Below are 15,165 nucleotides of genomic sequence, written 5' to 3' on the forward strand. Positions count from 1 at the left end.
AATTTTTTTTCTTTCCTATCTTCACTACTAGGTCCCCAGCCAGCAAAACGAGTGCATCTAGCAACACGGTAGGTTCTAAGTGAGTACTGACTGGGTCTCTGTGCTTTTTCCCCACAGGCTCTGTGGCTGCTCTGTCACCCCCTCCTGTTGTCAGGGTCTTGCACTGGTGGTAGTCAGCGCTCAGAGGCTGGAAACTCTGGACCTGAGCTGGAATACCTTGGGGCAGAGTGGAATAATGATGCTCTTTGAGGCTTTAAAACAGAATAACGGCCCCTTAAAGATACTCAGGTTGGAGATGGATGAATCTAGCATGGAAGTCCAGAAGCTACTGAAGGATGTAAAAGACAGCAATCCAAATCTGACAATCGAAAGAAGTGATGCCAGAACCACCAGATCCCCACGGTGCGACTTTGTCTTTAATACCCTGAGATCCTTCTTAATGACTACGTGTCTTAAAGAGGGTGATCTGAGAGCTCTAAGACCCACCATGAATGAAGACCAGAGGGTCAAATGTTAATCACTGGGTCAAATAGGTACAATTTAGTGCTGGCTTTCCCTCTCTGGTTTCACAGTAAATTCTGCACAAGTCACATACCGACTTTATGTCACAATGTCTATCTCACAAGGACACAAGCATAATAAAAGGCAAAGAACTTTGAGGTTGTGCTTATATGCCTGAGACCTAACTTAGACTTAACTTTATACTTGGTATACTTTGTCTAGGAAGAAATATTACTTAGTTCACCGATAGTTATGTTGGTTTCTTTCATTTTTCTGCCCTCACTCAGGTATTTCTTGGCCAAATTAAAAATTTTTTAATGTTTATCTTGAGAGAGAGAGAGAGCGTGAGCAGGGGAGGGGCAGACAGAGGGAGGGAGGGAGAGAGAGAATCCCAAGCAGGCTCTGTGCCAGCACACAGGGCTCAAACTCATGAACCGTGAGATCATGACCTGACCTGAAACCAAGAGTCAGACGCTTTTTTTTTTAATTGGAAGAATATTTTTATTAGAGTCAGATGCTTAACGAACTGAGTCACCCAGGCACCTCTCTTGGCCAAATTTAATAGGTGCCTGATGGGTCTACATGATCAGTGTGGTGTGTACCCTCCTTAGTCAGTTTTAGGATATTCTAAGCCAGAACTTTTTCTGTAAAAAGCCAGATAGCTAAAATGTTAGGTCACTCTCACAACGATTCCATTTTGCTATTGTAGGGTGAAAACAGCCATAGACAATTCATAAATAAATGGGCATGGCTGTGTTCCAATAAAACTTTATTTATAAAAATAGGCAAGGGGCCAGATTTGGCCTATGGGCCATAGTTTGCCAATCCATGTTCTAATCTATACTAATACTTATGAAATACAAATCTGATCGCATCATTGTTGTTTTTAACCTTTCAGTGATTGTGTGTGTCTGTGTGTAATCCATTGCATTAGAAACCACAGCTTTCCCTGTTACCACATCCCTATCGCTGATAACTCAGAGAGGGTGCAAAGGCCACTTTCGAACTTTCTTGAAAAAAAATGCAGAATCACCATTTAGCACTAATCCCCAGGCACTGACAAAAGTGGGTGATCTATATCCTCACTTGATTTTTCTACCAAACTTAAAGTAGTCCAATCACGTATCTCTGAGGAATGACAACACTGATATGGGGATGTTACAAAAACAGTGACCTACAGTTGGTGACTTAAGCGGAGAGCTTAAATAACACAGAACTGCTTCCTTTGGATTTAGGATAATATTTTGGTGAAGTTTTCTTCCCTGACATTTTCACGTGATGGATCTATTAAAAAATCCCAAATTTTTAGGGGAGACAAAAAGGTCTTTCTAAAGCCTCATTCTTGAAGAATGATTGCCTGCCATATAATTGAAAGCTGACAGGTGTTGTCCCTCAGCATTTTGGAGGTACCATTCAACGCTTTGTCCTTTATTGTGGGTGTTGGGATTTCTGCTAATTGCCGCTACTTTGTAGGTGATTATTCCTTTCATCCTGGCTGTTGTGGAGATGATCTCCTGTCTGCACACTGACTTCTTTTTAAAAACTTTAAAAAATATGTATTTATTCTTGAGACAAAGCACAAGCAGGAAGGGGAAGAAAGAGAGGGAGAGAGAGAGAGAATACCAAGCAGGGTCCATGATGACAGCACAGACTCCGACGCAGGGTTCGCACCCACAAGCTGTGAGAGCATGACCTGAGCTGAAGTCAGACGCTTCACCGACGGAGTCTCCCAGGCGCCCCATGTACACTGATGTTTTTGATAGGGATTTCATTTCCTACTTTTTATTTGTTTTATGCTGTAGGGATTCAGAATTTGGGGGGAAAAAAAACCTCAGCTCAGCCCCTTTATCTCTTTGTGTATTGTCCCCCTTCCAAGTTCTAGATCGTCTCCTCGTTTCATCTTTTCATCTCTCTTGTGCATTTTTCTCTGGGCTGTGTTGTGGGTTAAGCATCACATTAGTTCGTTGAAAGAGAACTAGTCAGCCAGAAGTTAAAGTCCACAAATTAACACAGGATTCTTCTTACTATCTCAAGGGTGGAAACAGTGTGGCTTAATTTAGCAACTCAGTGGTACCAGGAAGGACCTGGGTTTTTTTTGTTTTTGTTGTTTTAACTATTTGGCATGACCATTTCATTAAGATAAATCTGCTCCGTGCTCAAGGTTGCTGTAGTATTGGGTGTTCCACCCAGCAGATACCAGTTCACTAGGCTTCTGCACATAACTGTGTTTACTGGAGTGTGGACAGACAACGATTTCAGGGAAAGAGCCCGTGGAGGATTTGCGTCGGGCTCAGGAGAAGTGATCAAGTTATTGGAGGCAGTGCTGTGTCAGAATCCAAGTTTCCACTTGGATACGGGGCCTTTAAAAAAAAAAAAAAAAAGATACAAACATTGTGGCGGCTGGTCCCGACTGAACACGTCTGGCTCAGACCCTGTGTTGGATATTGGGTATTTAAAATACGTTTTTGCTGAAACGTTGCTGCAGCCCTCCAAACGCCCCCCAAAAGGTCCTATTATCTTACCTATTTGTAAATAAACACATTGGATTCAACGGTCCACTATGACATAGCATCTAAGAAGCAGACAGACTTGGGGCACCTGGGTGGCTTGGTCGGTTAAGCGTCCGACTTCGGCTCAGGTCATGATCTCACGGTCCTGAGTTCAAGCCCCGCGTCGGGCTCTGTGCTGACCGCTCAGAGCCTGGAGCCTGTTTCAGATTCTGTGTCTCCCTCTCTCTCTCTCTGCCCCTCCCCTGTTCATGCTCTGTCTCTCTCTGTCTCAAAAATAAATAAACGTTAAAAACAAAATAAAAAAAAAAAGAAGCAGACAGACTCGAAACCAATGTTCGCTACATCGTAAAGTTTAGCTTCCTTTGTGCAGGAATTTAAAAGTCTTAAGGATTTGGGGGTCAAACAGCATAAAATTTTAGTGGTTCTCAGGAGTGACTTTGCCACCCATGGATCATTGGGCAACGTTTGCAAATATTTTTATTGTCACAACTAGAGGGTGCTCCTGGCATCTAGTGGGCAGAGCCCGGGGATGCTGCTGGACATTTACAAGGCACGGGACAGCCCCTGCAACAAAGAATGAGCCACTCAAAATTTCAGTTGTGCTAAAATTGAGACCCTCTACAGGCTCTGCATTCATTACTACAGACTAAGTGTCCTCAACCAGGGGATACTTCGCAATGTCTGTAGACTTTTGGTGATAAAATACACATATCAAATTTACCACTGTCATCGCTTAAAAGTGTGCAGTTTAGGGGCACCTGGGTGGCTCAGCTTATGCGTCCAACTTCGGCTCAGGTCATGGTCTCAGAGTTCATGGGATCGAGCCCCACATTGGGCTCTGTGCAGCTCAGAGCCTGGAGTCTGCTTTGGATTCTGTGTCTCCTTCTCCTTCTCTCTCTCTCCTCTACTTGTGCTCTCTCTCAAAAATAAACATTAAAAAACAAAAAAGCCAAAAGTGTACAATTTAGCAGCAGTTAGAGTTCTGCTAACCATCCAGGACACACACGACAGCCCCATAAAACAAAACCAAAAAAAAAAAAAAAAAAAACCAAAAACCAGAAACACCCATAAACACAGAGAATAAACAGGTGGTTGCCAGAGGAGAGGTGGGGGAGGGGGGATGATCAGCATAGGTGAAGGGGTTTAAGAGGTACAAACTTAGAGGTACAAAATAAGTCACAGGGATGAAAAGTCCAGCAGAGGGAATATGATCAACAATATTGCAGTAACAGAAATTGACAGATAGTAGCTACACTCGCAGTGAGCATCGAAGCGCATAGAATTGAAGCCCAGTGTTGCACACCTGAAGCTAATCAAACGTCGTCAATCATTCTTCAATAATAACGATAGAAAAACTCACTCCATCTTTCTGAGGTTGAAACCCCCGCAGCAGCGGACAGCCCGCCAGGCCTCCTGGCTGATCTGAGGTCCTCAGGGCACTGCACCACGCTGGGTAAAAACACCAAGGAGGAGGACTCTACTCTTCCTTCTCTATCTTTCAGACAGCAGGTGTGTGGAGGGGGGGGCACTGCCCACACCTGTGCCTCCAGCAGACCCCCGCCCCCAGCCTCAGCCCCTCACTAGCTCAGCTCTGCAGGCGCCAGTGGGCCTCTGGGCTGAACCTTGCACCTCCTACCCTCCAAGCCTGCAGAGCCTGGGGAATCCAGACAGAAAGTGCAGGACCATCCTGTGCCCAGGAAAGGACAGACACCCTGCAGGTGTGGGGTGATCTCACCTGGGCTTCTCTTCCAGCGCTGAGTCCCAGGGGAGGATCCCGGCGTCGGAGGGTCAGTCCTGTCCCCAACCGCACGCTTTGTTGACCCTCTTCTTGCTTAGCACGGAGTAGCTGGGAAAGACAGATGTGGGTTAGAAGCTCACTTCTCCTATAAAAAGACTCAGTGCAGAATTTGGCATGGAAAGCTGAATCCTCAGGAAGATTCAGGGTTTGATCCTCCTTCCCAGACACTTGCTAGACCTTCTCTTTCAGCTCATCCCAATTTCATGATTGCAAACAGGTTACCTGAGAATGCCACGTGTCTGGGTCAATCCATGATAGACCCTGGGAGGGGGGCAGAGGTGGAACATTCCATCATGCATCAGGGGGGGGGAGCCAGAAGTGGAACATTCCATCACAGACCCAGCCAGGGGACAGCAAGAGGTGGAACATTCAACCATACACCCACGGGCAGCTAGAGCTGGAACATTCCATCATAGACCCAGGGGAGCAAGAAGTGGAACATTCCTTCATGAGCTAAGGGGGGGGGGGAAGCCAGAAGTGGAACATTCCATAATGGGCCAAGGGGAGGAGCTAAAAGTGGGACAATCCATCACAGACTGGGGGGGGAGGGTAGCCAGAAGTGGAACATTCTATCATGAGCTAAGAGGGGGGGGAAATCCAGAAATGGAACAATCCATCATAGACAGAAGGGGTAGGGGAGAACCCGAAGTGGAATATTCCATCACAAACCCAGGAGGGAGCCAGAGGTGGAACATTCCACCATGGGCAAAGGGGGTGAGCCAGAAGTGGATCATTCCATCATAGACCCAGGGGGGAGCCAGAGGTGGCACATTCCATCATAGACCCAAGGGGCAGTCAGAAGTGGCACATTCCACCACAGACCCAGGGGGGAAGCCAGAAATGGAACATTCCACCATAGACAGGGTGGGGAGGGACAGCCAGAAGTGGAACAGTCTATCTTTGGACAAGGGAAGAGCCAGTGGAACATTCCATCATGGGCCAAGGGGAGGAGCTAAAAGTGGGACATTCCATCACAGACCTGGGGGGGGGTAGCCAGAAGTGGAATATTCCATCACATACCCATGGGGGAGCTAGAAATGGAACATTCCACCATAGACAGGGTGGGGAGGGAGAGCCAGAAGTGGAACAGTCTATCTTAGGACACCCAGTGGAACATTCCATGATAGATGGGCAGGGCGTGCTGGCGGAGCCAGAAGTGGAATGTTACACAACAGACAAGGGGGATAACCAGAAGTAGAATGTTCTATGACAGACCAGGGTGGAGCCAAAAGTGGAACAACCCATCATAGACCTGGGCAGGGGGAGACAGAAGTGGAACAATCCATCATAGACCGGGGGCGGGGAGACCCAAAGTATAACATTCCATCACTAGCTAAGGGGGGGAGCCAGAAGTGGAATATTTCATCATGGGCCAAGGGGAGGAGCTAAAAGTGGAACATTCCATCACAGACCTAGGGGGCAGCTAGAGGTGGAACATTCCATCATAGACCAAGGGGGGGCCAGAAGTGGAACATTCCACCATAGGTTAAGTGGGGAGCTAGAAGTGGAACATCCATCACGGACAGAGGAAGGAGGCAAAAATGGAACCTTCCATTATAGACAGAATGGGGAGGGAGAGCCAGAAGTGGAACAGTCTATCTTAGGACAAGGGGGGAAGCCAGAAATGGAATGTTCTACGACATACAGGGGGGGAGCCAGAAGTGGAACATTCCACAACAGACAAGTGGGGGGAGAGCCAGAAGTGGAATGTTCCACAACGGACAAGGGGGGAAGCCAGAAGTGGAATGTTCCACAACAGACCAGGGTGGGGAGCCAGAAGTATAACGTTCGAATAAGGCGGGGAGCCAGAAGTGGATCATCCCATCATAGATGAAGGGGGGAACCAAAAGTGGAACATTCCATCATAGACCCAGTGGGAAGCCAGAAATGGAACATTCCATCACAGACCCAGGAGGGAGCCAGAGGTGGAACATTGCACCATGGGCCAAGGGGGTGAGCCAGAAGTAGATCATTCCATCATAGACCCAAGGGGGAGCCAGAGTTGGAGCATTCCATCACAGACCCAGGGAGGAGCCAGAGGTGGAACATTGCAACCTAGACTAAAGTTGTAGCCCTCACACTTGGGTAGGGAGAAACCCGCAGTATGCAGAGCACAGGTACAATGCACTCCTTGAGGACGGATGCAGACAGACTAGGGAAACGCCCTTCTTCCTGAAGAGGCAGAGGCCCCTGTGCATAGCTCAGGACCCCAGGAGCAGACAGCTATGGTGATGGGTGAGTGGAACTCACTGGGACAGAGCTGGGCTGGGCTCTCTCCATCAGATCCACTGCCCAATATCCCTTCCTACATCTCTGCCCACTGGGGTTCTCACTCAGACTCTCTCAGAGCTTGCCAAAGTCCTGCTCTGACGCCCAGGCTAACCTCCCGGATCTCTCTCTAGCCCCCGTGGTTCTCACGTTGGGGTGATTCTTCTCCCACCCCATCAATGTCCAGAGACACTGTCTGGCTGTCACCCTTGGGGAAGAGGGTTCTACTGGTGTCTGGCGAGTAGAGGCTGAGATGCTGTTAAACATTCTGTCCTGCACAGGGTCAGTACTCCCTACCCCTATAACAAAGAATGATCTGGCCCCAAATATCAGTAGTGTTGAGGTTGAGAAACACTGGCTTAGATGATTCTCTGCCAGAAAGTAAGAACCACCTTGGACCATTCAATCTGGAACAGATGCAGGGTTGCACTCCAAGGCAATTCTCCAGACTCAGCTGAGTCAGACATCTCTGTATTGTAGAGGACTAGCCATAGGTCTCATGTCAATGAGAAGAGATAAATCAAAGCTGGAAACGATGCATAAACAAAAAATGATACATTTTACAAAGAAGGAAGTTTAAAAGTCCTCTATCTGGCCCTGCTGACTTCATCACCCCCTTCCCCGAGCTCACTTCCTGCAGCCACGCTGGGCGCCCACTATTTTCCCAAGCATGCTTCCTTCATTCCGCATGCACTGTTCCCTCTGCCTGGAGGTGGGGGGCGGTCACCAGCTGTCCCCTGGCCGGAGCTCATGCAGCTCCCCCCCCCCAGCTCCTCCCACCACCCTGTTTATATCCTTCTGGGCCTGAGTTTCTTAACTAGGGGTAGTTTTGTCCCCAAAGGGACATTGGCATTATCCGGGGTCGCGGGTAGGGGGGTGCCCCTGGCATCTAGTGGATAGAGGCCATGGATCCAGCTAAACATAATGCTCAGGACAGTCACTGCTATGGACTGAACTGTGCCCCCTCTCCCCCAGAGGTATAAGTTGAAGCCCTAATCCCCATGGGACTGCATTTGGGGCTAGGGTTTTTAGGAGATCATGAAGGTGAAATGAGACCATAATGATGGGCTTCTAATCTGACAGGAGTGCCAGTGTTACCAGAACGGGAAGGGAGAGATCTCTGTCTCCCTGTGCCCACACCAAGAAAAGGCCATCTCCCCAGCAGGAAGAGGCCCTTATGTTGGCCAGCACCTCAATCTTGGACTTCCCAGTCTCAGGACTACAAGGAAATAAGTTTCTGTTCTTAAGCCACCCAATCTGTGGTATTTTGTTATGGCAGCTGAGCTGATTTAGGGAATCCCCCCACAGTACAGGATCATCTGGCCCTGGATTAAAGGGGTGCAGAGGTTGAGAGGTGCCCCTAACATGCTGCATTTGGGGGTCTCAGATGTGCATGTGCAAGCCGAGATGTCCTGGTGGGTGTCTGACTTGCAGGCAGGTGACCGTCCTGGTGTTTCACACTATCCACAATGTTAGGTAGCAATTTATATAACAGTTACATTGTTACCTTAAACAACTACCACCGTGTGAACATATGATTTAGATGCAGGTATGGTATGTGCGTATGTAAGGAAATAGCTACTCTAAACATAAAGGTGCTTGACAGAAATATCGAGGACATTGTGTGTTGGAGTTTCCAAGGGCTTTTAAATGGATTATAGGAATATAGAGGTCAAAAGCATTTAGCAAAAAACCCAAAAAACAAAACACAAAAAGGCATTTACCGACTATGACTCATAAACCAAAGTGCGAGTTGCAGTATAACATATATCAGAAAAACACCGTGACTTGAATACAACTAAAGAAATTATACAGATAGAGGGGTTCCGGAAGATGGCGGCGTAGGAGGATGCGGGGCTCACAGCGCGTCCTGCCGATCACTTAGATTCCACCTACACCTGCCTAAAGAACCCAGAAAACCGCCAGAGGATTAGCAGAAGGGAGTCTCCGGAGTCAAGCGCAGACTAGAGGCCCACGGAAGAGGGTAGGAAGGGCGGCGAGGCGGTGCGCGCTCCACGGACTGGCGGGAGGGAGCCGGGACGGAGGGGCGGCTCGCCGGCCAAGCAGAGCCCCCGAGTCGGGCTGGCAAAAGCGGAGGGGCCGGACACACTGTGTTCCGACAGCAAGCGCGACTTAGCGTCTGGGAGGCCATAAGTTAACAGCTCTGCGCGGAAAGCGGGAAGGCTGGAGGACAAAGGGAGGGAGAGCTGCTGAGCCCCCGGACAGCAGAGCTCAGCTTGGCGGGAAACAAAGGCGCCAGCGCCATCTCCCCCGCCCATCCCCCAGCCAAAATCCCAAAGGGAACCAGTTCCTGCCAGGGAACTTGCTCGCTCCGCGCAAACACCCAACTCTGTGCTTCTGCGGAGCCAAACCTCCGGCAGCGGATCTGACTCCCTCCCGCTGCCACAGGGCTCCTCCTGAAGTCCATCACCTAAGGAGAAGCGAGCTAAGCCTGCCCCTCCACCCCCCGTGCACCTTGCCTACCCACCCCAGCTAATACGCCAGATCCCCAGCAACACAAGCCTGGCAGTGTGCAAGTAGCCCAGACGGGACACGCCACCCCACAGTGAATCCCGCCCCTAGGAGAGGGGAAGAGAAGGCACACACCAGTCTGACTGTGGCCCCAGCAGTGGGCTGGGGGCAGACATCGGGTCGGACTGCGGCCCCGCCCACTAACTCCAGTTATACACCACAGCACAGGGGAAGTGCACTGCAGGTCCTCACCACGCAAGGGACTCTCCAAAATGACCAAACGGAAGAATTCCCCTCAGAAGAATCTCCAGGAAATAACAACAGCTAATGAACTGATCAAAAAGGATTTAAATAATATAACAGAAAGTGAATTTAGAATAATAGTCATAAAATTAATCGCTGGGCTTGAAAACAGTATACAGGACAGCAGAGAATCTCTTGCCACAAAGATCGAGGGACTAAGGAACAGTCACGAGGAGTTGAAAAACGCTTTAAACGAAATGCAAAACAAAATGGAAACCACGATGGCTCGGCTTGAAGAGGCAGAGGAGAGAATAGGTGAACTAGAAGATAAAGTTATGGAGAAAGAGGAAGCTGAAAGAAAGAGAGATAAAAAAATCCAGGAGTATGAGGGGAAAATTAGAGAACTAAGTGATACACTAAAAAAAAATAATATACGCATAATTGGTATCCCAGAGGAGGAAGAGAGAGGGAAAGGTGCTGAAGGGGTACTTGAACAAATTATAGCTGAGAACTTCCCTGAACTGGGGAAGGAAAAAGGCATTGAAATCCAAGAGGCACAGAGAACTCCCTTCAGACGTAACTTGAATCGATCTTCTGCACGACATATCATAGTGAAACTGGCAAAATACAAGGATAAAGAGAGAATTCTGAAAGCAGCAAGGGATAAACGTGCCCTCACATATAAAGGGAGACCTATAAGACTCGTGACTGATCTCTCCTTTGAAACTTGGCAGGCCAGAAAGGCTTGGCACGATATCTACAGTGTGCTAAACAGAAAAAATATGCAGCCGAGAATCCTTTATCCAGCAAGTCTGTCATTTAGAATAGAAGGAGAGATAAAGGTCTTCCCAAACAAACAAAAACTGAAGGAATTTGTCACCACGAAACCAGCCCTACAAGAGATCCTAAGGGGGATCCTGTGAGACAAAGTACCAGAGACATCACTACAAGCATAAAACATACAGACATCACAATGACTCTAAACCCATATCTTTCTATAATAACACTGAATGTAAATGGATTAAATGCGCCAACTAAAAGACATAGGGTATCAGAATGGATAAAAAAACAAGACCCATCTATTTGCTGTCTACAAGAGACTCATTTTAGATCTGAGGACACCTTTAGATTGAGAGTGAGGGGATGGAGAACTATTTATCATGCTCCTGGAAGCCAAAAGAAAGCTGGAGTAGCCATACTTATATCAGACAAACTAGACTTTAAATTAAAGGCTGTAACAAGAGATGAAGAAGGGCATTATATAATAATCACAGGGTCTATCCATCAGGAAGAGCTAACTATTATAAATGTCTATGCGCCAAATACCCGAGCCCCCAGATATATAAAACAATTACTCATAAACATAAGCAACCTTATTGATAAGAATGTGGTCATTGCAGGGGACTTTAACACCCCACTTACAGAAATGGATAGATCATCTAGACACACAGTCAATAAAGAAACAAGGGCCCTGAATGATACATTGGATCAGATGGACTTGACAGATATATTTAGAACTCTGCACCCCAAAGCAACAGAATATACTTTCTTCTCGAGTGCACATGGAACATTCTCCAAGATAGATCATATACTGGGTCACAAAACAGCCCTTCATAAGTTTACAAGAATTGAAATTATACCATGCATGCTTTCAGACCACAATGCTATGAAGCTTGAAATCAACCACAGGAAAAAGTCTGGAAAACCTCCAAAAGCATGGAGGTTAAAGAACACCCTACTAACGAATGAGTGGGTCAACCAGGCAATTAGAGAAGAAATTAAAATATATATGGAAACAAACGAAAATGAAAATACAACAATCCAAACGCTTTGGGATGCAGCGAAGGCAGTCCTGAGAGGAAAATACATTGCAATCCAGGCCTATCTCAAGAAACAAGAAAAATCCCAAATACAAAATCTAACAGCACACCTAAAGGAAATAGAAGCAGAACAGCAAAGGCAGCCTAAACCCAGCAGAAGAAGAGAAATAATAAAGATCAGAGCAGAAATAAACAATATAGAATCTAAAAAAACTGTAGAGCAGATTAACGAAACCAAGAGTTGGTTTTTTGAAAAAATAAACAAAATTGACAAACCTCTAGCCAGGCTTCTCAAAAAGAAAAGGGAGACGACCCAAATAGATAAAATCATGAATGAAAATGGAATGATTACAACCAATCCCTCAGAGATACAAACAATTATCAGGGAATACTATGAAAAATTATATGCCAGCAAATTGGACAACCTGGAAGAAATGGACAAATTTCTAAACACCCACACTCTTCCAAAACTCAATCAGGAGGAAATAGAAAGCTTGAACAGACCCATCACCAGCGAAGAAATTGAATCGGTTATCAAAAATCTCCCAACAAATAAGAGTCCAGGACCAGATGGCTTCCCAGGGGAGTTCTACCAGACATTTAAAGCAGAGATAATAACTATCCTTCTCAAGCTATTCCAAGAAATAGAAAGGGAAGGAAAACTTCCAGACTCATTCTATGAAGCCAGTATTACTTTGATTCCTAAACCAGACAGAGACCCAGTAAAAAAAGAGAACTACAGGCCAATATCCCTGATGAATATGGATGCAAAAATTCTTAATAAGATACTAGCAAATCGAATTCAACAGCATATAAAAAGAATTATTCACCATGATCAAGTGGGATTCATTCCTGGGATGCAGGGCTGGTTCAACATTCGCAAATCGATCAACGTGATACATCACATTAACAAAAAAAAAGAGAAGAACCATATGATCCTGTCAATCGATGCAGAAAAGGCCTTTGACAAAATCCAGCACCCTTTCTTAATAAAAACCCTTGAGAAAGTCGGGATAGAAGGAACATACTTAAAGATCATAAAGGCCATTTATGAAAAGCCCACAGCTAACATCATCCTCAACGGGGAAAAACTGAGAGCTTTTTCCCTGAGATCAGGAACACGACAGGGATGCCCACTGTCACCGCTGTTGTTTAATATAGTGCTGGAAGTTCTAGCATCAGCAATCAGACAACAAAAGGAAATCAAAGGCATCAAAATTGGCAAAGATGAAGTCAAGCTTTCGCTTTTTGCAGATGACATGATATTATACATGGAAAATCCGATAGACTCCACCAAAAGTCTGCTAGAACTGATACATGAATTCAGCAAAGTTGCAGGATACAAAATCAATTTGCAGAAATCAGTTGCATTCTTATACACTAACAATGAAGCAACAGAAAGACAAATGAAGAAACTGATCCCATTCACAATTGCACCAAGAAGCATAAAATACCTAGGAATAAATCTAACCAAAGATGTAAAAGATCTGTATGCTGAAAACTATAGAAAGCTTATGCAGGTAATTGAAGAAGATATAAAGAAATGGAAAGACATTCCCTGCTCATGGATTGGAAGAATAAATATTGTCAAAATGTCAATACTACCCAAAGCTATCTACACATTCAATGCAATCCCAATCAAAATTGCACCAGCATTCTTCTCGAAACTAGAACAAGCAATCCTAAAATTCATATGGAACCACAAAAGGCCCCGAATAGCGAAAGTAATTTTGAAAAAGAAGACCAAAGCAGGAGGCATCACAATCCCAGACTTTAGCCTCTACTACAAAGCTGTCATCATCAAGACAGCATGGTATTGGCATAAAAACAGACACATAGACCAATGGAATAGAATAGAAACCCCAGAACTAGACCCACAAACGTATGGCCAACTCATCTTTGACAAAGCAGGAAAGAACATCCAATGGAAAAAAGACAGTCTCTTTAACAAATGGTGCTGGGAGAACTGGACAGCAACATGCAGAAGGTTGAAACTAGACCACTTTCTCACACCATTCACAAAAATAAACTCAAAATGGATAAAGGACCTGAATGTGAGACAGGAAACCATCAAAAATTTAGAGGAGAAAGCAGGAAAAGACCTCTCTGACCTCAGCCGTAGCAATCTCTTACTCGGCACATCCCCAAAGGCAAGGGAATTAAAAGCAAAAGTGAATTACTGGGACCTTATGAAGATAAAAAGCTTCTGCACAGCAAAGGAAACAACCAACAAAACTAAAAGGCAACCAACGGAATGGGAAAAGATATTTGCAAATGACACATCGGACAAAGGGCTAGTATCCAAAATCTATAAAGAGCTCATCAAACTCCACACCCGAAAAACAAATAACCCAGTGAAGAAATGGGCAGAAAACATGAATAGACACTTCTCTAAAGAAGACATCCGGATGGCCAACAGGCACATGAAAAGATGTTCAACGTCGCTCCTTATCAGGGAAATACAAATCAAAACCACACTCAGATACCACCTCACGCCAGTCAGAGTGGCCAAAATGAAGAAATCAGGAGACTATAGATGCTGGAGAGGATGTGGAGAAACAGGAACCCTCTTGCACTGTTGGTGGGAATGCAAATTGGTGCAGCCACTCTGGAAAGCAGTGTGGAGGTTCCTCAGAAAATTAAAAATAGACCTACCCTATGACCCAGCAATAGCACTGCTAGGAATTTATCCAAGGGATACAGGAGTACTGATGCATAGGGGCACCTGTACCCCAATGTTTATAGCGGCACTCTCAACAATAGCCAAATTATGGAAAGAGCCTAAATGTCCATCAACTGATGAATGGATAAAGAAATTGTGGTTTATATACACAATGGAATACTACGTGGCAATGAGAAAAAATGAAATATGGCCTTTTGTAGCAACATGGATGGAACTGGAGAGTGTGATGCTAAGTGAAATAAGCCATACAGAGAAAGACAGATACCATATGGTTTCACTCTTATGTGGATCCTGAGAAACATAACAGAAACCCATGGGGGAGGGAAAAAAAAAAAAAAAGAGGTTAGAGTGGGAGAGAGCCAAAGCATAAGAGACTGTTAAAAACTGAGAACAAACTGAGGGTTGATGGGGGGTGGGAGGGAGGGCAGGGTGGGTGATGGGTATTGAGGAGGGCACCTTTTGGGATGAGCACTGGGTGTTGTATGGAAACCAATTTGACAGTAAATTTCATATATTAAAAAATAAAAAAAAAAGAAATTATACATATAACATATAACATATTAAATATAATATGGGCATTGAACACTCTTAAAATCTATAAGGCAATCTTTTAAAAATATTTATGTGTAAGAGCTCTTTACCTGATCAGAATTCCAAAAGGCAAACTGACTGTCAGAAAGGACAGTTGTTAGGAGAAATAATAAAAGTCTGTATATCTCCACCAATAAACTCATGAATCATAAATGTATCATTACCTGCTGATTTGTGTAGCACTTCATTCAGCAGTGAGCAGGGCACAAGCATAGGTATAGAAAAGCGACTGTGAACTGGGGCACCTGGGTGGCTCAGTCGGTTGAGCGTCTGACTTCA

The 15,165-nt window shown here is 45.5% G+C and overlaps 1 long non-coding RNA gene across 2 annotated transcripts in view; it reads right to left on the bottom strand.

Annotated features, from left to right (window-relative positions):
- LOC122234163 overlaps positions 1-15,165 on the bottom strand; it is a 22,594-nt gene extending 7,429 nt beyond the window's left edge. The window contains exons 1-3 of one of the 2 annotated variants that reach the window (XR_006211939.1): positions 15,051-15,165; positions 4,747-4,857; positions 4,382-4,460 (exon numbers count right to left, since the gene is read on the bottom strand). This is a non-coding gene — a long non-coding RNA (uncharacterized LOC122234163). Of the gene's footprint in view, positions 1-4,381; positions 4,461-4,746; positions 4,858-15,050 lie in introns of those variants that run through there. The other variant, XR_006211938.1, reaches the window with a different exon arrangement.

Source organism: Panthera tigris, chromosome E2 (assembly GCF_018350195.1).
Source record: "Panthera tigris isolate Pti1 chromosome E2, P.tigris_Pti1_mat1.1, whole genome shotgun sequence".
Lineage (NCBI taxonomy): Eukaryota > Metazoa > Chordata > Mammalia > Carnivora > Felidae > Panthera > Panthera tigris.